The sequence below is a fragment of the Pteropus alecto genome, unplaced genomic scaffold, assembly GCF_000325575.1.
Source record: "Pteropus alecto unplaced genomic scaffold, ASM32557v1 scaffold78, whole genome shotgun sequence".
NCBI lineage: Eukaryota > Metazoa > Chordata > Mammalia > Chiroptera > Pteropodidae > Pteropus > Pteropus alecto.
Window position 1 is genome coordinate 10,433,500 of NW_006443124.1, and position 22,458 is coordinate 10,455,957.

Consider the following 22,458-nt stretch of genomic DNA (forward strand, 5'->3'; position numbering starts at 1 on the left):
GACTTCCTGTCTCTGTATTGGTTTTCTATTGCTGCTATAACAAACCACCACACACTTAGCACCTTAAAACAACATGAATGTATTATCTCAAGGTTTCTGTACTTCAGGAGTCCAAGTGGGCTAAGCTGGGTTCTGTGTCGAGAGTCTCACAGGCCAAGGTCAAGGTGTTGACCTGGCTGGGCTTTTGTCTGGAGGCTGGGGACCAAAAATCCAATTTCAAGATCTTTTAGGTCGGCAGAATTCAGTTCCTTGCAAAAGTGGGGCTGAGGTTCCCATTTTTGTGTAGGCTATGAGCCAGGGACCCCTCTGCTTCTGGAGACAACATGCCACCTCTCTCACGGCCCCTACATCTTCAGCTCAGCAGCAGATCATTGAGTACTTCTCACACTTCACATGTCTCTGGCTTCTATGCCATCAGCCATAGACTACTCTTTGCCTTTAAGGGCTCATGTCATTAGATCAGTCTCACCTCAGTAACCTCCCCACCTTAAGGTTAACTGTTCTGTTCTTAGGGCCACTGTTACGAAGTACCAGAAACTGGGTGGCTTAAAACATTGGAAATTTGTTGTCTCACAGTTCTGGAGGCTTGAAGTCCCGAATCAAGGAGTCAGCAGGGTCCTTCTCCCCGCCAAAGCCTCTAGGAGACGACCCTCCCTTGCCTCTTTCAGCTACTGGAAGCCCCAGGCGTTCCTTGGCTTGTGGCAGCACCGCGCCCGCATCTGCCCCCATCTTCACATGACTGTCTCCCTCTGGGTCTGTAACCTCCTCTCCGTGTGTCCGTGTCCAAATTCCCCACTTCTTATAAGGATACCAGTTATGCTGGATTAGGACCCAGCCGAAAGCCTCCATCTTAAATCAATTACATCTGCAGCATCTTTGTTTCCAAAGTCCTTGTTTACTTCCCCGATACCAGGGTTTAGGACTTCAGTGTATCTTTTTGAGGGACACAACTCAACCCATAGCTGTGCCATGTAGCATAGCAACATAACCACAGAAATGATATGGCATCATATTGATGGGTTCCAGAGGTTAGGGCATAGACTATTTGGGAAGTGGGGTGTACTTTCAGAATTCTACCTAACAGTCTCCAAAGATGGCCTTTAAGGAATTGTCTCATTTGCTGACTAACCTAAAAATAGATCTCATGCCATCCAGGGCTCCTTCTCGGGTTGTCTCAGTTCACACCTCAGTCTCCCTCCTCAAATTTTGAACATATCATCTGCCCACCAAAGAGAACTGTCTCATGGGCCATACTCTGCCCTCTTCCCCAAGGGCCTGGCTCAGTAGAAGCTCACTGCCACTGCCGATTGGTACAAGACACGGCAATAGGAAGGAACTCTCCCATCCTTCAAACATGACCAAGTTTGTGCGCCTGGCACCAGCAAAGGAATGTTAGCTCTTGTGTTTTGTTTTTTTTTTTCTCTTAAGACTGTGAAGCATGTAACAAATTGCTCCCTATCTCCCTTGCTTGGTTTTGGTTGGAGGATGTTGTCCTTTTACCAGCTACCCCCCACACCCCCCTGCGGCTCGCTCGGAGGTGCCCGTGTGCAGACTGCAGACATCCCTGCGCCCACCTGTTTGCCGTCTGCCCTGTCTTTTCATCTTCCCAGGAGCTCGTTTCCCGCTGTGAGTGATGGCCAAAATTACACAGCACTTAGAGTCTCCCTTTTATCTCCCCCTCCTCTAGAGGCCAAGCAAATTCGAAAGTTAAAGCACAGATTTTTATTAGGCAAACAGGAGTCTTGTCTGTACCTATGTTTTACAGGAATGTTGAAGGCTGAATGCCTTCCCTCCATTTTGTCCAGTTTGTTCTCTCTGGGCAATTTCTTTTGGAGAATTTAATTATGTTATCATATGATCCTCTACTCGATCTAGAAAGGTTAGAGAGGAGAATTAGTCTTTAGGAAATCCTTTATGGAAATGGATTTGGTTATTGTATCAGCTTTTATATCCTGAAAGGTTAATATGTTCATCAGTTTGATTTTTTTATACATGGCTATTTTGCCTCAGGGTTCAAGCTTAGAAAATTAACACCTTTATTATTTTGTGTGTCTGTGTGCTGATCTTTGCACCCCAAGATGACACAACACCTCCAGAATCAGGAGGCTGGGCCTTCTTGCTGCTGAGGCAAAGTTCCAGACATGTATGCTCCCGCTGGACCCTTTAGGATCAAAGCTTTGCCTTTTGAGTCATTCTGTGAAGACAGGTTGAAAAGGGCTTCCTCTGAGGAGGGAATTGAACTTACCACCTTGGTCTCGTTATTCCTTTGCTCAACGGCAGAGTCGTGTAGTGTGAGAAGCCTTAGCCCGGGGCTCAGTAAGAGTGAGCCATAGTGTCAACTCCGAGGCTCACTGATACATAAAGCGAGGACAAGTCAGCCAACTGCCATGAACACTGTAAAGTGAGGGCTCACCTTCTCTTGCAGGGACACTGGGAAGGTCACATGAGTTCATAAAAGTGAAAGCGTGAAAGTGGAGGGGAGGAAGAAGGGGGCTGGAGAGCTAGACCAATGAGATAAAAGACCCTTTAACTTTGGGACTCCCTCTCTAGTGCTGGAGCAGAGCACATACTTATTCAACACTCTAGAATTTTCTGAAGCACCCTTTCCATCCCCAGGCTCTGGCTGGCCCGTGAGAGGTGGTGATAAAAAGGAACACGCAGCATGGTGCATGGCCCCTGTGGGCTAGTTGTAAAGATAAGACTTGCACTGAGTGGGCACTAAATGCATATTGGCTGATGGAACAAATGTATGTCAAATAAAACACGAGAAGGCAGAATTTAGGTCCTGCCTTTCTTTCCAGGATCTCATAATCAAGCTAAAATATGTGCTGTGGGAGCGGGGGATGGGTACGGATCGTTGCTGCCTAGAGGACTTCAAAGGGATGAGAAGGAGGCGTGAGGTAGGATGGCTTCAGCAGCATGTCACAGGCCCCGAATCCCCAACACGGGATTAATCAGTTGAGCCCCTGCTCAGTCACAGAAGGAATTGAAAATCATATAAGGGTGTGCTTCAGTGAAGCAAATATAAGTTGTCACTGTTATGAATAGACAAACTTAAGCCACGGTGAAACCCTGGGAGGTTATCTCATTCCAGAGTTTGAATTTGGGGAAGCAGTTGGCAATTGCAATTTACGCAAGCCTTTCCTGGAGACTCAGCCCTGTAGCCCTGACCAAGGAAGGCTGGCCTTTGCCTGGTTCCACGACAAAATGCGTCTTCCACCTGTGTTACTGAGGGAGTCCTTTCACGCTCCCAGGACCTTTCAGGACCCAGCAATGTGTATAACCATGAGAAGGCTCTTATCAAATGGTCAGATGTCTCGGAGGGGTCAGCAAAGACTCGGCCTCTGATTACTCTCAGAGCTGTTTTCCTAGCTTTAAGCCAGCCAGGTTAGGACCAGGTTAGACAGTGATATGATGAGAGCTGCTTAGCTGAACTCCCGTGTGTGGTTTTTAAAACGTGGCCGTGAGAAGGACTGACATTTAGCTAGTCTGCACCCATTTGGCTGAACTGAGCATTGTGGCTGGGATCCATCCCAACTGGTCAATGCTCTGCCACACTACTCTGTGCGTGTGTATGCGTGTGTGTGTGTGTGTGTGTGTGTGTGTGTGTGTGTGTGTGTGTGATTTGTTGGTGTTGAGAACATGCTGGGCTTCTGGGATTTGAGAAGTTCCTGTATTCCCTGTCAGACATCTTTGTGGGGTGATGCTGTAGGCATTTCCTCCAAACAAGGAAGACACGTATGGACAGAAAAAATGGAAATCTCTATCCCTGGTCTCAGGCTTTGCAAGCACTGCCACAGAGCCCAGCTCTGAGGTAATTGGTTCAGAATTATCCAAGACCTCCCCTTCCCCACCACAGAGGAGCTGTCCCCAGAGGGACCAGGGCCGAGAGCTCAAGACTCCGTCAAATCTGAGTTCCAATCCTGATTCTGCCACTTTAGCTACGTGACCTTGAGATGGTTACTTTTCTTGAGTTTCTTCTCCTATAAGATGAATGTAATAAAGCCTACCTCACAGAGGGTTTGTGGAAATCAGAAGCCCTTAGAATACCGCTTGACTCATAGTGGACACTCAGTAAATGGTCGCTGTGACTGCTGACACTATTGTTATTGTTGTTTGCCTGAGGGGTAGGGGCAGAAACCTCAGCTTCGTCCACCAGTCTGAGAGTCTAGGAAGTCCTGAGGGCTGTTCTTTATCCCCATTCATCAGGCCTCTTTCTCTGTCATCCAGTTGTGGGGGACACATCCCCTTGATCCAAGGAAAAGGCATACTACATCTCTATCAGATCCAGCATCTGCATGTCACCCACACACCCATGGTGCCTGACCTGATAGCCCTGACCTGGCACTGGGGGGCTGGAGTCCACAATGCATTGACATCCGACATCTCTGATAAACTTGGAATTGACTCAGACCAGGATGCATGAACTTGTTGCTCCTGGAGGAGTCCCCGTGTCTGCCTGTTCTGCCCGCTGATTTTTCCCCTTGCTCTTTAAATGGAAGGCAGAATAGAACATGGTTATAAAATTGTATGTTATATTTTTTTAAAATAGAAGATGCTCCCAAGAAAGCCAGGATTTAACGAAAACTCAAGAAAGAGATTTGCATGAAAGAATTTACCCAGAAGGTACTTCTGCAGAACCCAAACTGAGTGGTCTGTGCATTGGGCTTGTCTGCGACTTGGGTCTGTCTTCAGGCATGGCACCCAACCTACTCACTGGTGGTACTGCAGGGTGGCTGGGGAGAGGGAGCCGCAGCTCTCCCACAATATTCTCCAGCACCTCCTTCAAAAATACATACTCTGAGTTAGAGCAGTGGGTGTGCTGTGCGCGTGAGGTTTCAAGATGAATCCTCAGGTGCCCCTCTCAAAGCGACTACCACCCCAATCCCTCCTCCTTGGAGCTTCCAGACTACCACTGGAGTTCATCCCACATTCCTTCATCTCTTTCTCTAGTCAAGTAATGTTTGAGAAAATTTTCTGTCCCCGGGATTTATCCGTGCTCTGGGTTAGTAAAACTCTGACTTTTTCAAAAAGCGCTGTTCAGTTCTCTCTTTGTAAAAGGGCTGAGAATGTGTCATACCCTAGGGAAGGGACGCCGTCCAAAATGATGATGCATAGAAGGAAACAGTTTTCACCATGTAATGGTCTTAAGCTCAGTTACTTGGATTATTTGTTCATCCCTTAGAGATATCCACAAATGGGCCAGTTTCACTGTGTGGCTTGTAGCACTTACTCTCAGGATTGATATTCCCTCACTGATATGGGCAACTGCCTTCCAGGTGCGACCACCACACCTGACATCCTTGCTCTTTCATCAGCAGTCCCAGTGGATTGTCTGGAACCAGCCACTGAGCTTCTCTGGAAGCTCAGAACCTTCCCCCAGGCAGTCTGACCCGTCCCCAGAGGGACCTGGGCAAGTCCCAGCATGTGCGTCCCATCTCTCATACCTGCTGTGTCTCCCAGTCCCGGCCGGTTTGCGAGCAAGCCAGCATTTGTGCTGATCCTCCTCATAAATGATTCTGGATGCTCATTCCTGGACTTCTTTCCATCAAGATACTATGTGCCAAGGCAGGAACCATCCTGCCTGCTTTGTTTGCTCAACACAGGTATGCTTGGCTTTCTTCCTCAGAATGCAGACAGTTGTTTAGAGCCTCACTAGACAAAATATTTAATAAAAGTAACCTGCAGCTTAAAAGAACTGTTCGCTTTGCAGATTGATCAAAGCATTTGCATAGGCTGCCTTGGCACATGAGCCTGTGCCTCTCTCTGCTGGGGTCTGTTCGTGAGAGGGTGGCACCGGCAGGTTTTTCCAGGGCACAGGCCTCAGGCCTCCTTCTTTGAATTGTTGTAAAGGAGATGAATGTGTATGTAAACCAGACCCTGCTCTTCAAAGTGACATCAGGATTTCAGAGTTTTCAGATATGTTTCAGCCCCTTGAATTTCAGACTCAGCTGATCAAAATCTATGCTAGGAATCCCACGAGGTCTAAGGATGTGGTTGTTGAACATTTTTTATCTTCAAAAACTACTACTTCTCAGTGTATTCTATGCTGGCAGGGCATCCGAAAATGTCTGCAAATATATTTCAACCGTGAGATTCCGTGTGTGCCGATGTTCCTGGGACATTAGTGATGGCACCAGTGATTCAGTGAACTCACTCCTGTGTGATGTCAGACTTGGAAAGCTTTCAAGGAAATTAAATTACACGTTTAAATAACATAATGTGAAAAAGACATCACCACAAATATCATCTTAGGCAGGATAGGCCAGCATTAAGGCCTCAGTGGCAGATAAAAGTTGTGAGACCATCACATAAGAAATCCTCCATCATCGCAACTCTAAGGAAGTGAAAATACCTTCCTTTCTTCCTCTTTCTGCTGTTGTTCAGGCATTCTTAATCACATAGCTGCTACATATGTTTGAGCTCTCTGTTCTTAGTTTCCTTAACTATAAAATGGATAATATTACCTACCTCGAAGGGCTATCATATAGATCAAATGTCTAAGTATGGCTACAGTGCTTAGAACAGTGTCTGGCACACAGTAGGTCTGTTATTCTTATTACACATGCTAGAGCTCTGTGCTTCACTATTGGAGTTTTCTTTTAACTTTGTGGAGTTTGAAGCAACAATTGGCTGCAGGCTGGTTTTTACCTCAGAAGAAAACAAATATTGAGGCAAGAGGCTGGAAGATTTAACTTCCTATAGGAGGATGATCTGAGTTGACACCAGACCCCTCCTCTCTCCCCACTCCAAATATAAACGTCAGATAAAATATCACTAGAAAAAAAGTTTATTTTTTTTGCTTACTTTCTAAATATATGTTTGAACCCGAAGGTAAGGAGATTTCCTAGGTGCTCTAAATGAACAAAGAACTCTCAAAGGTACTCATTAGCGAGCAAGCCAATGCCATGGCACCCTGCAGTTTGAGGGGGCAGTATCAGATTCAGGGTTTGTAGCAAGGGCTTTAACACCTATGCAGGACAGCAAGTGTGGGCTGGGCCTGCACCATACCAGCAGGCCCCAACATAGGCCTAAATCTGGGGAACTAAACCTTGATCTGCTGGAGTTTGCTCCACACATTTGTGTCAAAGTCTGAATTTACACTACTTATATGGTGTTGAAATTCTGAACCTAGAAATTAACTTGAAGATAAGTCTCAAATCAGTAAAACCACTAGGGATCCTAGAAGAAATACATGTAAATCCATTTCAAATAAATACCTTCATACCAGAATATATGGGATGCCCATGAGAAAGAGAAAAGTAAAGCCTAAAATATAAAATTGCAGATTATAAGAAAGTTATTTGCCAGGAGGAAGAGTTAACAGACTCAGCACGCAGGAGGGTTAAGTCCTCCAGAATCTTCAGGTAATAAAGCAACATAAAAGTGACCATTAAAAATTCATGTTTGAAATGATTAACATAGTTAAAAGAGAGGGGAGAATTGTAAAGAAAGAATTATAGAGAAAAAAACACAGGTAAATTTGAAGAAGTAGAATTTCTCGAAATTAAAGTTATTACAATAGATAACTCAATGGATGGGTTAAAAAGCCTATTAGACATAGCTGAAAAGAGAATTGTTGAACTAGAAGATAGCTCTGGGGAAATTATCCTGAAAACAACGCAGAGCAACACAAAGATGGAAAATATAAAACAGATATTGAGAGAAAAATATTAAGATATTGTTGAGCTATTGTTAAAAGATATTAAGATTTTTGAAGAAAGAATAGGGAGGTCAATAAGGAAAATATAGAGGAAATGGCAGAGAGGAAACGTTGGAGGTAATAATCGCTAAGAATTTCTCAGAATTAAAGGGAGATATAAATTCTCAGGCTGAAGAAGCACGCCAAGTCCCGAACGGAATAAATACAAATTATTTCACAGTGAACTGCAGAATATCAAAGATAAAAAGCAATCAAAATGACAAAAAAAAAAAAAGATTAACTGCAAAAGAACAATTACTGATTGCAAAACTTTCATCTGCAAAAGTGGAGTCCAGAAGGCAATCAAATAATTTTGTCAAAATATGAGGAAAAATAGCTTAGAATTCTTTTCAAGAGTGAGGGCAAAGATACTTCCTGACAGACATTCAAGAAGTTACCATTCACAGACCATCTCTGAAAGAGCTACTACTTTAGGCAGTGCCCTCAGCAGCCCCTCCAATATGTCTCTTGCTTCAACAGTGTTTGGACAGAATAGACCCAAGGAAACCCCTTCTTCCAGCTTCTGACCACCTTCCAACCTCTTTTCAGAACTTTCTCAACCATCTTTGGCCTCGGAGACCAGCCAACACCATTTTTTTGAGCTTAACTCATTGCTGAACAACCATGAGCTCTCAAATCTGTCAGAATTATTCCACCAAGATAGAGGCCACAGACGACCACTTGGTCAACCTGCATCTGCAGGCCTCCTACATCTACCTCTCTCTGGGCTTCTATTTCAACTGTGACAATGTGACTCTGGAAGGCATGGGCCACTTCTCCCACAAGTTGGCCAAGGAGAAACACGAGGGTGCTGAGCATCACATAAAGATGCAAAACCAGCATGGCAGCGGCAACCTCTTCCAGGCCCTACAGGCTTTTGAGGGGCCCCTCTGCATCCCTGTGGTGTTGGCCTTGTGCCTGAGCCTCTCCCTTCAATCACCAGGCAGCCTTCTAACCACTCTGGAGCCCTCTCTCATGCTTTGGACCAAATTGAAACAATAAAGCTTTTTGCAGTAAAAAGAAAAAAGGAAAAAAAAAAGAATATATATTTTAGTAGAAAGCAAATTGAACCCGGAAGATAATAATGGAATACAAAAATTACTAGTGAGAAAAGCTAATAGACAAACACATGGGTGGATATAAGTAAGCATTGACTATAGAAAAATAGCAATAATAGGATGACTAGTTTTAGAGTATTTAAATATGAGATGTTAGGTAATAATGATGACCAGTTGTAAAGCATTTTATGATTTTGTATTGTTTGAGAAGATAACAGGCCCTAATAATATATAAGTCAAAATGGATATTAAAAATTTAAGGGCAACCTATAAAAGAATAGATACAGAGTATAACTTCTAACACAGAAGAATAGAAAGGGAGGAGTTGGACAAATAGCACTAAACCCATTCAATAGAAAGCAAGAAAATAGAAAAAAAATCAAGCAAAGTAAAAGTATAATATAAAGTAATAAAAACAATAATACATAAATAAGAATAAAATAAGACGGCAAAAAATGTATGATGTATCGGTAATAATTACTTTGGGATTGGACTCATCTGTTAGTCACCAGCAATTCTCAGAGTGAAATTTTAAACTCTAGAGTTGTGCTATTTATAAAAGTCAGGTCCAAATACAATGACACAAAATTTAAAATGAAATTCAAAGAAAAATGTATACTAACACATACTAAAAGAAAAAAATGCTTTGCAGTAGCATTAAAATCAAGTATGCATTAAGATACAGACACATTATTGGATTTATTGTACACTGAAGACTGAAACAATTCACTGGGAAGACATAACTGACATAACAATTATGAACCTATATGCACTCAATATAGATACTAAATATACATAAAGCAAAGCCTAGAGATTTACAGGAGAAAATTGTCAAATTCACCATCATATTGGGATATTTTAAAATATGTTTCACAAAATCAAGCAAGCAAAATCATTAAAAATTAGATATTTGAACATTATAATTAATAAGCTTAATCCAATCACTGTATGTAACACTGTGCACCTAGTATACATCTTTTACACATACAATTACTAAAATTAACCATATTCTAGGCCACAAAAACTCCAACAAATACTAAGTAATTGATAGACTATATAGTCTTTTACCAATGTGCAATAAAATTATAAATCAATAACAAAAAGCCCACTGCAAATTCATACATTTAGAAACTTAAAAATATACTTCTAAATTCAAAGGTCAAAGGAGAGGTCATAATGAAAATTACTGAATATTTAAAACTGAACAATAATGGATTCATTATATGTCAAAGTACATAGGATGCTGCTAATGTGATACTTGGAGGGAAAATCATAGCCTTCAATGACTATAATGTTAGAAAATTAGAAAAGTTGAAAATCAAAGGGCCAAGAGTCAACTCAAGAATTTGAAAATAATAAAGAGCAAAAATTAATAGAAAATAAACAATAGTGATGATCAACAATACCAAAATCTAGCCTCCTAATGAAAACAATAAAATTCATCAAATTCTGGCAAGACTGATATAATAATGCTTATGTGCCAAAGATTTCCATGTGCCTTATTTTTAATTCATTCGAAGGTCAAAACAGCCTAAGAGGTACATAAGTTTATCATTCTGCCACACAGCTTACTGGTGCTCTGTGATACCTGAGCAAAACACTTTCATTGTAGTCTTTCCTTCATTTTTTTATGACACCATGTAGATTTTTTTTTTTAAAGCAAAGCAAAACAAAATAAGACCAAACAAAAACATGAATGAGGCAAAAAGGATGAGAGGTGACGTGCATAAAGGATGGGGTGGGGAGTCTTTTGAGAAAATACACATAAACCAGGGCAGGTAAATAAAGCTTAAAAAGGGAAACAAATTTGACAAAGAAGAGGATGACTTGTAATGAGATGTTGGTTCCTGGCAGTCAAAGTTAGCATGGAAATGGGCATTTCCTGGCAAAAGGGATGAGCTGTAGGAGATGATGTCACTGTTTGCAGCAATCAGGCTAGAGACTTGCTTCCAGAGCATAGGTGACCTGGCTTATGTGCATGAGCATCTGTTCAAATGTCAGTGATAAGTGGCTCTTTGCCCTTTGTCAACCCCCAGAGGGGACTCAGAGCCATCCTGGCAGAGACAGGGAGCCCCCTTGGACAACACAGAGCTGAGGAGATAGATAGGGGTCTTTTGCGGGGTGAGACACAGTGTGCTGTGTGTGCTCTGCAAGGGAAGGTTTCTCTCCAGGACCCACATTGGTACCTGAGCTTGTGCATGTCTTCTGAGTCTCAGCCCAAGGTTCTCCTGAGGGCATGGTTGACATCTGAGGTGATAAAGCCTTCTGGATAGAAACTCAGAGACACCGAGTGTTCCTCACTTGGAAATCGGAGGCCCCCACTTCATGCCACCTGACGTAGTCACAGTGAAAGTCCCTGGCATGAACAGCATGTGCACACGATGATTACATCGTCAGCTTGGTTAGGTTCCCCTTCTCTCCGCATCACACCTGGCCCGTCCCAACACTCAGTGCGATGAGAGTTTCTGAATAGGAAGCAGGTTTTCACAGACTACTAGGCTGGGTAGAGGTTCCTTAGCAGTGAGCTGAAGGTGAGTTCTCCTGAGGGCCTGCCCCTTCATTTCAGAAGTCCAGAGCTTGGTGTTTCTCTTAAGTATCCTGGATGTTGCTGGCCTGATCGGTAGCAACCTGTGTCAGGATGGGAGTCTTAGGAAGGAGGGATCCAGCTTCCAGTGGCACCGGCTGTGCTTATTAAACACCATTGCATGGCTGCTCCCAGTGCCCCAGCCCTCTGCTCACTGAGGGCTTGTGGGATGGCTGTTTGGACAGGTCCTACAGCAGGAGCTTCAGGGGCCCAGGTTCTGAATCTCTCGTGGGCAGTCTCCAGAAAAAGATCAAATGCCAGAGGAGCAGGGTTAGGGGTCCAAAAGCAGTTGGCGGGGGCAGGGGTGTGAGGGGCCCCATTGGGAGGTGAGGAGCAACCTGGGGTCTATGAGATTACGGTGAAGGTGGATCCTCTGAAGCATGCCAAGTTCATTCACAGCCTAGCACCCACCCCCACACTCCTAAGGAAGTTCTTGCTTCAGTGTTTTCATTTTCCCCAAGAATGAAAATTGACAATGGTTTGGGAGTTTTCTTCCCAATCTATATTTTTAATAGCATTTCTCACTCAGAGATAAACACGTGATCTCCACCCTGTACATGGATGGAGATGCTCCATTATCAATCTGTATAGGTTTCTTACCAAAAAGACAGCCTCCCGCAATGATCGTTTCATTTCTCCTGGCATTTTTTAAAAAAAATAGTGACACATAATAATTCTAGCAACAAAATCAAAATTTAAAAATCCAGTTAAGAAATACATATATGTATATATACTTCCAGTCCTGTAAAACACAGTTATGTGGGACGAGGTCTGATTCTAGTTCCTTAACTATCTTTGGAGCATGACCCCTTCCATCCTGGAACATCAGACTTCCCATCTATAAAGTGATAATGCTGGACTGGACCATCGTTTTCGGACCTCACGCTCCACACTAGGTCCTAACGATGGAGAGTCCGAGGCCCACAGCAGCAGGGTCGGAGGCAGACCAGGTCTCCCAGGATGCTCCTGAAATCAGAACCAGTCCGAGGTGCTAGCCCTTTGCTGAGGCTCTATGGAAGTCTCAGCCGAGAGATGGTGAGTGGGGGCTCTGCCACACGTTGCACCACCCACAGAGCGGGAAGCAGCCTCTTCCCATGGCTGACTCACCTTTCCTGAGTGAGAACTTGCCATCAACCAGGCACTGAGCTAAAATGTTTTTATCACCAGGTCAGGACACTCTCACCATGACCCAATAAGTTAGAAATTTTATATTTAATAGAGAAGACCTGAGGTTTAGAGGCAGTCGCTTATCCGAGGTCACAGAGGTAGACTGTTAGCAGAACAATTCACCAAAACAGGACCTTATGGTCATGTATCCAGGGCCCCCCATGAGTGATGCTTAACCTCAGAGTGGCTCATCCTCCATCATCTGCAAGGAAAGATGGTGACAGCTCAGATCGCAGGAGGAAGAGAACACTAAACAGGCAGCAGCATAGTCGTAGGCATCTGCCCTTTACTATGTGTGATCATCCTGAGCTCGGTGACCCTGGAAGTGGCACGTGCTAAGCACAGATGTAAAGGCATGACTTGGGCAGTAAGACCAAGAATTCTGTGTCAGGCTCCCCACCCCCCACCCCGTCTTCCATGCCCACATGGTCAATGTCCACAGCGGGGGTCCTCTTGAGCTTACACGGTGCTTTAAAAAGGACTCAAGACTGTTCCTGGTATCCGCCTGCTCTGAACAGTCTCTGCCAGTTCTTCTTTGTGGTTCACTGGCGCATTGGGTTCCAGGGCCAGACCCATGACCCCTAGACACTGTCAGAGCAGTCTAGATGGGTAGAAATCCTGACAAACTACAGTCCTCTTCTCTGGAGGCCAGAGTCAGGGGCCTCCTGCAGATGTGAAGCCCCAGATTCTCCTCCTGCTGGCTACATAACTTCCAGCGAGTTATCCTGCCTGAGCCTCCGTCTCCTCACCGGTCAGATGTGGATGATGTTACTTTGCGTGATTTTGTGGAGCTTCAGTATGGATGTGGTACTGAAGACAGGGTAGTCCGAAGCTCCTTCCCCTCTCCACCCACCTTGGCAGCTCCAGCTCTAAGGCTCCCCGGCCCTTGTAAGGCTGTCGCTCTCCTGCTCCTGGCTGTGGCCTGAGCCATCTCACTGTGGACCAGGAGCTGGGGCCGGAGGCTCTTCTCATAGCACACCCATCAGCCGTGAGGGGTCACCCAGGTTGCCTCTGCCTTCTTAGTGCAAGCCAGTGATAGCACCTTGTGTCGAGTGATAGATTTTTCATAGGGAACTCATTTTTCTTCGCCTTATCTCCTCAAAAGCATTTTCAGACGTGGTCGATGATTGAGCTCGTTTTAAAGAAACCGAAGACCAGAGCAGAGGCGAGAAAGCTTGCTGAGAACGATGTCCGTTTCTGCCACTGCTAGAGAAATCAGCCTCTCTCTCCCTCTCCGTCTCTTAGCCTCTCCTTCAGTCTCTCAGTCTCTCTCAGTCTCTCTCTGTCTCTGCGTGTCTCTCTCAAGTTCTGTCTTCCTTGCCCCTTCTTGGTCTCTTCTTTTCTCCCCGATTACCCGCTCCTCGCTCTCCTCTCTTCAGGTCTTCCTTATGCTCTCATAGTCTCTCACTCGCTGCTGTCTTGGTCAGTCTCTCTGTCAATCTCTTGCTCTCAGTCTCTCTCTCATGATCTCTCTCTCCTACCGTTCTACCCCTCAGCCCCGCCCTCTCTCACTGTCTCTGTCCTTCTATCTCAGTCCCCTACCCCACCCTTCACTCACTCTCTCTCTCACCCACGAGCCCGTGTTTTGTTTTCTTTTATTTTACTTTATTTTATTTATTTTTAATGCCTACAGCACCTGGTATTCCTAGGTGGTCTCCCATCCAAGTACTAACCAGGCCCAACCTTGTTTAGCTTCCAAGATCAGATGAGATTGGGCACATTCATGGTGGCATGGCCTTAGGAGCCCGCGTTTTATTGATGGCTATGTGAAGGTTACGTGTTCGTGAGTGTGAGCTAATCCTGCTGTGACTGCAGATACTTCCATTGGCAAGTACTTCCTGTCCACCTTGGGAATATGTGCATTTGGCAACAGGAAGACAGTCAACGTATTCCAGAACTGGGAAAGAGAGTGATTTGCCACTTGAAGGAGATTTTGTCTCTTGCACTCCCTCAGAGAACCAGGGTTCAGGACCAGCGTGTGCCCATGTACAGCGGACCTCAGCCATTCAGCATGCCTCACCCACAGCTCTTGATAGCCCGGGGCTGGCCAAGTTTTCCAAGGCCCGAGTGCTTGCTGAGACTCCAAGCTTGTCAGCCTGCATCAGAGTGTGCGTCCTGCCCAGCCAACCCACTCAAGACAACAGCTTGTTTGCTGCTGCCTTGACTGCTCCCATTTGCACATTTACTTGGAATTTGCTGATTATAAGCCATTTACCTCTTCTTAAGTGGGTTTAAAGGACCTCGCAGAGCAGCCAGTCCTGGCCATTTCTAGTTTGAGTTTTGCAAAACTGAAATTAAATTAGAGTTTTCTTTCAATGTTCCCAAATTCAGCCATTGCTCCCATAGGCTGGCCATCCTCCCAATCAGCCAGAAGTGGCAAGGTTTGCCTGCATGGGAAGCAGTGCCATTAACTGCCCATGAAGGGCTCCCTCCCGCTTCGCGCTCCCTCTCCGAGTCTCCAGGCAGATATTTCTTTAGAGAGCCAGCTGTGAATGTGAGCTCTGCCTTCTTCTTTGTTCCGAAGCAGACACCAAAAGAAAGTGTCCTGCATGGGGGCTACCGCAGGGTCCTCTCTGCAGCCGTTAAGAGAAGCTCTCGATGCTCGAGAATGTCTCATAAATGTTTTGTTTTGTTTTTCTGGGCAGAGCAATGGCACTACCCGAGGCAGTAACATTTCATTTTTACACCAAAATTCACAGCTACTATCAAGGGGAATATAAATGTATTAAAATCCTTGACAAAGAGATAAAAACAAGAGAAGAGCTGGGAAAGTTCTTTAGGTGAAGTTGCCCCTCACGTCATATCTGGGTTGAAATTTAGCCAGAATTGCATAGCATGTTTCCTGAAGCAGTAAGAATTGTTACTTAATGAGTAAATACAAGGTGTTTACATTTAGACAGCTCTAAGCCGTCTCACGTTCATGATCTTGAGTTATCCTTATGACTGTGCAAAGTAACGAGGGACATGTCTTCATTTTACTGAATGGGACACTGAGGGCCTCATACCGACATCAGTTACAGAAGTGGAGATAGCTTTGAAGTGTCCTCAATGCTGGCACCAGGCTTTTGTCACTTAAGAGACAGTAGACGATGTTTCTGAGCAATGTGTAGAAAGTGCCACTGCCAAGTACAGATCAAGCAGTGGAGGCCTACGAAGTCGAGGCCGTCAGGCAAAAGCGGGATGAGAATTCTCAGATAAGCCGCTTTAAGCCTTATATGAAAGCAGTTTTTCTTTGACACATGATGGTTCTCATAAATGTAGGAGAATATAGTTCTCCTCACATGTAAGCCAGTGAGCATATTCTGCTCTTCCTTTCTTGATTAGTCAAGAAAACAGGGATTTTAATTCTATTTCTTATAAAAAAAAAAGTCCTATTTGTGTAAGTGGCCTTTTTTCCAATGTCATCTTCAAAGTTTCATGTCAGAAGACCTTTGAGTGAAATCTCTTTCGCAAAAAGCTTTCTTCTTTCTGCATTTCAATTTTCTGCAAAAAGGGGGCTCAGAGAAAAGCGATAGTACTATTGCCACTGCTGTCTTTCATTTGCTTCAAGGGAGATGAAGAAATTGCCCAATTTGTTGTGCAGCAGAGTAGATGCCATACCCAGGGGACAAAGAACCTTTATGTACATGCTACTTGGGCAGAGGTACAGCTGGGAGAAGGTGGACAAGGGGCAGGGATGGCAGAGCCCAGTTTGGGGGCACCAAAAGGCAGCCAAGTATCTGGAGCCAGGGCATGGAGAGTGATGAATGCTGGAAATTTTGAGTAGGGGGAGGGGAGAGAAAGGTCCAGAGGAATAAAATGGAAGTAGACACTCTTGCTGGGAGACCTGGCAGGCCACAGGAAGCAGTAGAAACTTTGCAGCCAGCCCCTCCAGTACAGAGGGCTTGGGACACTCTCCTAAATGAGGGGCTAAGGAGGCATCCTGTAGGCTGTGCAGCAGGATTGACAGCAGGAGAGGATTTCGTCTTCTGCTGAGCCGACTCTGACCCTGCCTACTCTCCCGCCTGCCCTGAAGGCCTCCCACCACCCTGCCCCACAGTACCTTGCTGAACCACAAAAACTGATCATGAGAAGCTCTGTGAAATGGTGACCCCAAACGGAAAAGCATGGCTGGTGAACTAGCCCCGGCCTCCAGACTAAATAATAAGGCCAGTCTAAGGCCGAGGTCAGGAGTAGTCTGTGGTCCATGATGATGATGGCTAGCCCTGACTTCGCTGGCTTAGAAGGTCTGGCTTTAGAGAGTCCAGTCATAGTCCTAGCCAGCGTATCCTAGCCCTTTTGCTGGGCTGGGCTCTGGGCATGGGCTCACTACAGTGTGCATACGCGTAAAGATGTGGTATGTGAGCAAAGGCCTGCCTCCAGCCACACAGCCTTTGCTGGGTGCTTGGCTTTCTCTCTGAAGATGGCTTTAGTCCATGAGAGCTCATAGGTCTCTGCCCAGCACTCCTATGCGACCCTTGTGGATTATCAGCAAGGGGCCAGAGGGCCATTGTTCCCCAGGGACACAGAGCCCCCTGTGGGCATCCTCTGAGCCTCCCTTCTTTTGTCAAATTGCAGCTGACTGTTGCACTGGCTGAGGGATTCCCAAGCCTTCGCCCTTCCAAGGAAATCTTAGGACTCCCAGCCTCACACACACCACCTTCTCCTCGCCTCCCACCCTGCTCGGTGTGTGCTGTGGTGGGAAGGTCCCCTTGTACCTGCTCACTCTCATGATAGCGGGGACCCCTAGATCTGCGTTCACTCTTGGACGAAGGGCAGCTGCCAGGGTAACCCGCTTGCCTGGCAGGAGGTGATGTGCGCCAATGGGCAGGGTAAGAGGTCAGCCTCTGTTGGGCCCTGCAGCATTCTCTGGAAGCGAGCCATTTCTGAGGGCCTGTGACAAACGGGGCTGAGACCAGACTGAACTTTTGGCAGCCCCCACTCTTTGCTGATGATGTCTCACGGGAGCCTGGCCGTTTTCAACAGACTCGCTTGTCCTGAGTTGCACCCAGTCAGTGTTGCCCTGTGGCGCCGACTTCAGAGAATGCCAGCCAGGAACCTGGATCTGAGTTTGTGTCTCTTGGCATTGCAGTCTGGCTTCCTTCTTCTGTTTCAAACAAACAACTTGCGTGGCATTTTCTTTCCTTTTGCCTCAATTAGCATCAGCTTTTGGCGAAACGGGGGCTGCATCCACAGGCAGGCTGCCTGACTGTGGTCTCGCTCATCTTTCTCAGATGTTTTCTGTTTCCACCTGGTGTCAGCTGCCATCCCTCTCTTCTTCCCTCCCTCCTCCTCAAGACAAGTCAGCCTCAGGAGCCAGGACACAGTGCCCTCTGCCTGTTCTCCTGGCAGGTCGCTATAGGAGTGCCCTCCTAGATGCTGCGGATAGGACTCAGATGTTTACAGCATTATCCCTGCGCTAGGCTGCTGTCTGGGTAGCCAAACTTTCCATCTTGATGGTGGGTCAATTCTGGGTCACTCCCTGCAGTAAGGGACTGTGTCTGACTCGTCACCCTTGTGAACCCAGACATTGCCACAGAGCCTGGACCATAGTGGCACTCATAAACATTTGTTGAATGAATAAACAAAGAAAATCTTTTGAGCCGAGCAGCTAAGCACCTGTGATGAGTTCCTTCCACAGCAATGCTTGGTAGCTCATGAGTGATTGGGATAAGAAGGAAAACCTACAACCCAACTCCCGAGGCCACAGGGACCTGGACTACACGCTTGAGGCTTGTGGAGACACCAGACATGTGCCCCACTCACAGAATATCCTCAACAAGCAACCTGGTTCCCAGCCCCTGGCAGCCACTGTCTTCAGGTGTCTGGGACGTGCCAGGACTGTGTCTGTGTCATGGGCTGGCCAGTCTCCCCTCCTCCCACCTCCCACACAGGCCTCAAACATGAATTGCATGGCCCAGTGCTCATAGGGCCTGCTCTCTTCTAGCATAGGTAAAGCCTTGCGGGGAGAAATCTCATTTAAAATTTGAGTTTCTCTTCCCGGGGAAAACAGAGGCTCATCATCTAGTGAAGCATTTCTTCAGGGTCATGTGGAATGTCATTTGAGAGCAGATGCTTAAGGATTAAAAGTGAGAGTCTAAGAGAGGCATTGCTGGGGAAAACAGGAGAAAACACTGTTTGGGACGGAGGAGACGCTGGCTCCCAGCACTCATGCATGCCTGGCCCTATCACCTGCTCTCCAAGAGCTGTGGCCACAGGTAGACATGGGCTTAACCTTGACCCAAGCCAGACATCTCCAGAGCAAGGGAGCAGCCCAGGTCAAATCTGGACATTTTCCCAAGCCAAAACCTTGGTGACTTTGAAAGCTCTTTGCTATTCCAACAGCACTTGTAGCAACGCCTTTTACCCTTGGTGCAGCAAGATGACTGTGCGAATGCTTTGGTGGTATTTTAGCTCCTCAGATTCAATGAGAAACTCAAGTAGTATTGGCAAATATTTATATAGGGCTTATTCCATACCAGGTTCAGATCTGAGGACTATAAGGTTGATATTAAAATCTCAATTTTGCAAATGAGGCAACTGAGGCTTACAGAGGTGAAGTAATTTGCCCAAGGTCATAGGGCCAGTAGATGGCAGAGCTTAGATTCAAACCCAGGCATAGGGCTCCAGCACGTGTGTCCCGCCCACTCTGCTTGCTCAATGCCACCGGTGGGTGTCATCAGCACAGTCAGCATTCTGTTTAGTTCCATATCAGCTTTTCTCTCTTGCTTTAAGTGTTAAATGCCTTCACAAACATTGTCTCATTTGATCCTCATGGAGAGGGAGGGAAGATGTCACACTCTTTTTAAAAATTTTTTTGTCTCGTATGCGATTTATTTTGTTTAAGCACATGGAAGCTGTATTAGCTACATCACTAAGCACCCTCTCAGAGGCCACAGAAAGAACTCATGGCATTAACACAGTATTTTATTTTTTTAAACAACTTTATCGAGGGATAATTTCTATCCCATAAAATTCATTCATTTTTAGTGTGCCAATTAATGGTTTTTAGCATATTTATAGAGCTGTGCAACTATCACTAAAATCTAATTTTAGAAGGTTTCTGTCACCCCCAAAATAAACCTTATGCCCATTTACAGGCAGTTCCCATCCCCACTCCAGCCTGAGGCAATCACTGGTCCACTTTTCCTCTCTACAGATTTGCCTCTCCTGGGTATTTCATATAAATGGACTCACACTATGTGCCCTTGTGGGTCTGGGTTCTTTCACTGTTCATAACATTCTCGAAGTTCTTCCATGTTATTGTATGTATCAGTTTTTCATTCCTTTTAATCGTAGAATGATATACCATCCTATGAACCACATTTCGTTCATCCATCCAGCAGTGGAGGAAGACCTTGGTGTTTTCTATTTGGCTATTGTATCATCCTCTTTAGTTGGAGAAAGAAACCGGGTCTCAGAGAAGTCCTGCACGCTTGTTACAGTTATGTCATCAGTGGAGTCAGGCTAGACTCCGGCTGGTGGCTCCTGGTTCATTCACTGAGCTAAGCAAACACTTACTTAGCTTTTTTGTGTTTCCGACACTGGTCTAAGCTCTGGGAACCTACCGTGAGCAAGACACAGAAGGCCCCTGTTTTCATGGGACTGTCACTCCCATGGAGGAAGACAATTAGCAAATGAATAAACTTAAAAGACTGTTAGGTAGTGCTAAGTGCTATGAAGGAAATAACACAAAATAATGTAAGAACATGTAACAAAGGAGTTAAGGATTTTTATTTTACTCAAATGCCTCTAGATTTTTATGCAGCATTTAAAATTTCTATTTCATTTAAAGAATTATCCAAATAATTTCACTTTACTTGGAAAATATTCAAAGGTTTTGAGACAGAAGGAATCATTTTTACCTGTATACTTTGGGGACACATCCATTGGACTGCCTTGTGGTTGGGGTGTGACTTCTCGCCACACTCTGTGGGGTCAGTGCACAACCCACCCTGCCATCCCTCCCAGATCCCCCCCCACACACCCCACCCCACCAGACAAGGCCACCTCCTTTCCATTCTGTAATCTGGGGCAGCTTAGGTGGCCTCAGGAGCCTCCAGCTGAAATTGCATTAGTGTGTGTGAGCAAATTACCCCAGTTATCTGGCCATGTAGAAAGCTACAGTTTTGCTCTTCATGAAAAATTAAAATCTTGTCCTGATCTGATGGAAGGAAACAGATGAAGCAACTTGGATGAACTCAGCCATTGTTGATCAGGCAGATGATAAACTACGCATTTTCTTGACTCAAGGGATCAATGGAGAATCTTAAAAAGAAAACCACAGAAGAAATTAAGATTAAATTTGCAGGCCTGTAATACTGGGAATGCATTCTAAAACTGCAACAAAATAAGGCTGTCTCCTGAAATGCATTATTTATCCCTTGCCTGTTACCACAGTTACAGATGCTCCTTCCTGTGGTTCAAACCCAAGTCAGTGATAGAAGCAGACCAGAGGCAGGCGACTTGTAGCTCACCAGTAAAGTTAGAATTTCAGATGAGCAGCCATGATATTTTTAGAATGTTTGTGTGTACATCACATCATAAATCGTGAGGATGAAGGTAGCGGTGTGAGTCTAAATCCAATTGGGGCCACAATGTGAGCTTTATTTTAAGACGAAAAAAATTTTAAGAGGAAAAAATCATGGAATTGGTTATATGGTTCATTCTTACATATTTTTCATTAGTAAAATCTTGGAAGAACATCAAAAGTGATTCGGGGTTCAATGGGGACCTTCAGTGGAAGCACATAATTTGTGCTTCCTAATGAAACTCCCTCCACAATCATATTTACCAGAATGAGATTCAGAAAGAGAAAATTGTCCCACTGGTGTTAATGGATTGGCACCTGCCTCAAATGTCATTGCCGTTGAAGTTACACAAACCAGACAACAGGAAATTTTCAGTAATTGAAGCACAAAGTAGTATAAAATGTCCCCAACAAGAAGTATGCTTCGGTACCCATGAACACAGTTCTCAATTATCTGGGCAAATTTCTCTCTGAATTCTCTGGAAAGCTGGCACTTCTCAAGGGAAAAAAAAAAAAAGAATTTTGCAGAATTTTAAACATAAAGTTTGAAGAAGATGCTTTCAGAAAAGTTGTGCCTAAGCCAATTAAAATTTCAGCAGGTTGTTCCCTCAGAAGAGAGAAGCAGACAAAACATTAGAGGGCCACGTCTGTCATCCTGTGTCTTCCGAAGGAGGAAATCAGTGAAGACCAGAGATTTGGGAATCTCACAGAGCAGTTTGGTTCCCAGCTCTGGTGCTAACCAGTTCTATGACCTGGGTCAAGCCACGTATGCTCTCCAGCCTCAGTTTCCTCATCTGCAAGATGGCGACATCATAAGCCCCATCTTCACAGATTTTCAGGAAGGCTTCTATGACAAGTATGGAAATCACTGGGCAGAATAACCAGCATAAAGTAATGCCCAACATAATGGCAATCTATTGGAAAGATGTGGAAGGAATGGAATGTGTCAGAATAGCAGAGAGACCAAGAAAGAAAATGGTGAAACTGTTTATCGATCACTTATGAGAATTTGACTCTATCCCCTGAGAAATGAGAGCAATATTCTTATAGGCCAAATAAGTGATTAGCATATTTGGGGAGTGTATTTAACACTTTTCCTTCCTCCTTTTCTTCCTTTCTTCCTCCCTAGATTTTTTTTTTTTTCCATTGACAATTAGTGAGTCATCTGAACAGTTATTTTAAACCAGACTTTAAGCATAGTGGATAAACATTTGCATATCGATGATATTAGTCTGTTGGCTCCTTGAGCATAATGATAATGGCAGAACATGCAAAAATCTTCACTAATACGATGATTTACTAAGCACTACTATGTGCCTGGCTCAGCCCCAGGTTAAGACACTTTGCCAAGAAGCGAAGGTCAAACTTGTAACCTTGAGGTGGGTCATCAGGGTTTGTGCTGATCCATCTGAAGAATCCCATGACCTCAGCCGCAGGC

At 45.0% G+C, this 22,458-nt stretch overlaps 1 protein-coding gene and 1 non-coding gene across 2 annotated transcripts in view; one reads left to right on the forward strand and one right to left on the reverse strand.

Annotated features, from left to right (window-relative positions):
* FSTL4 (follistatin like 4) overlaps positions 1 to 22,458 on the forward strand; it is a 353,779-nt gene that overhangs the window by 74,395 nt on the left and 256,926 nt on the right. The gene's annotated exons all lie outside the window — the stretch shown is intronic.
* LOC112472060 lies at positions 14,136 to 14,254 on the reverse strand. The gene has a single exon (XR_003043502.1). It is a non-coding gene; the product is annotated as a 5S ribosomal RNA (ribosomal RNA).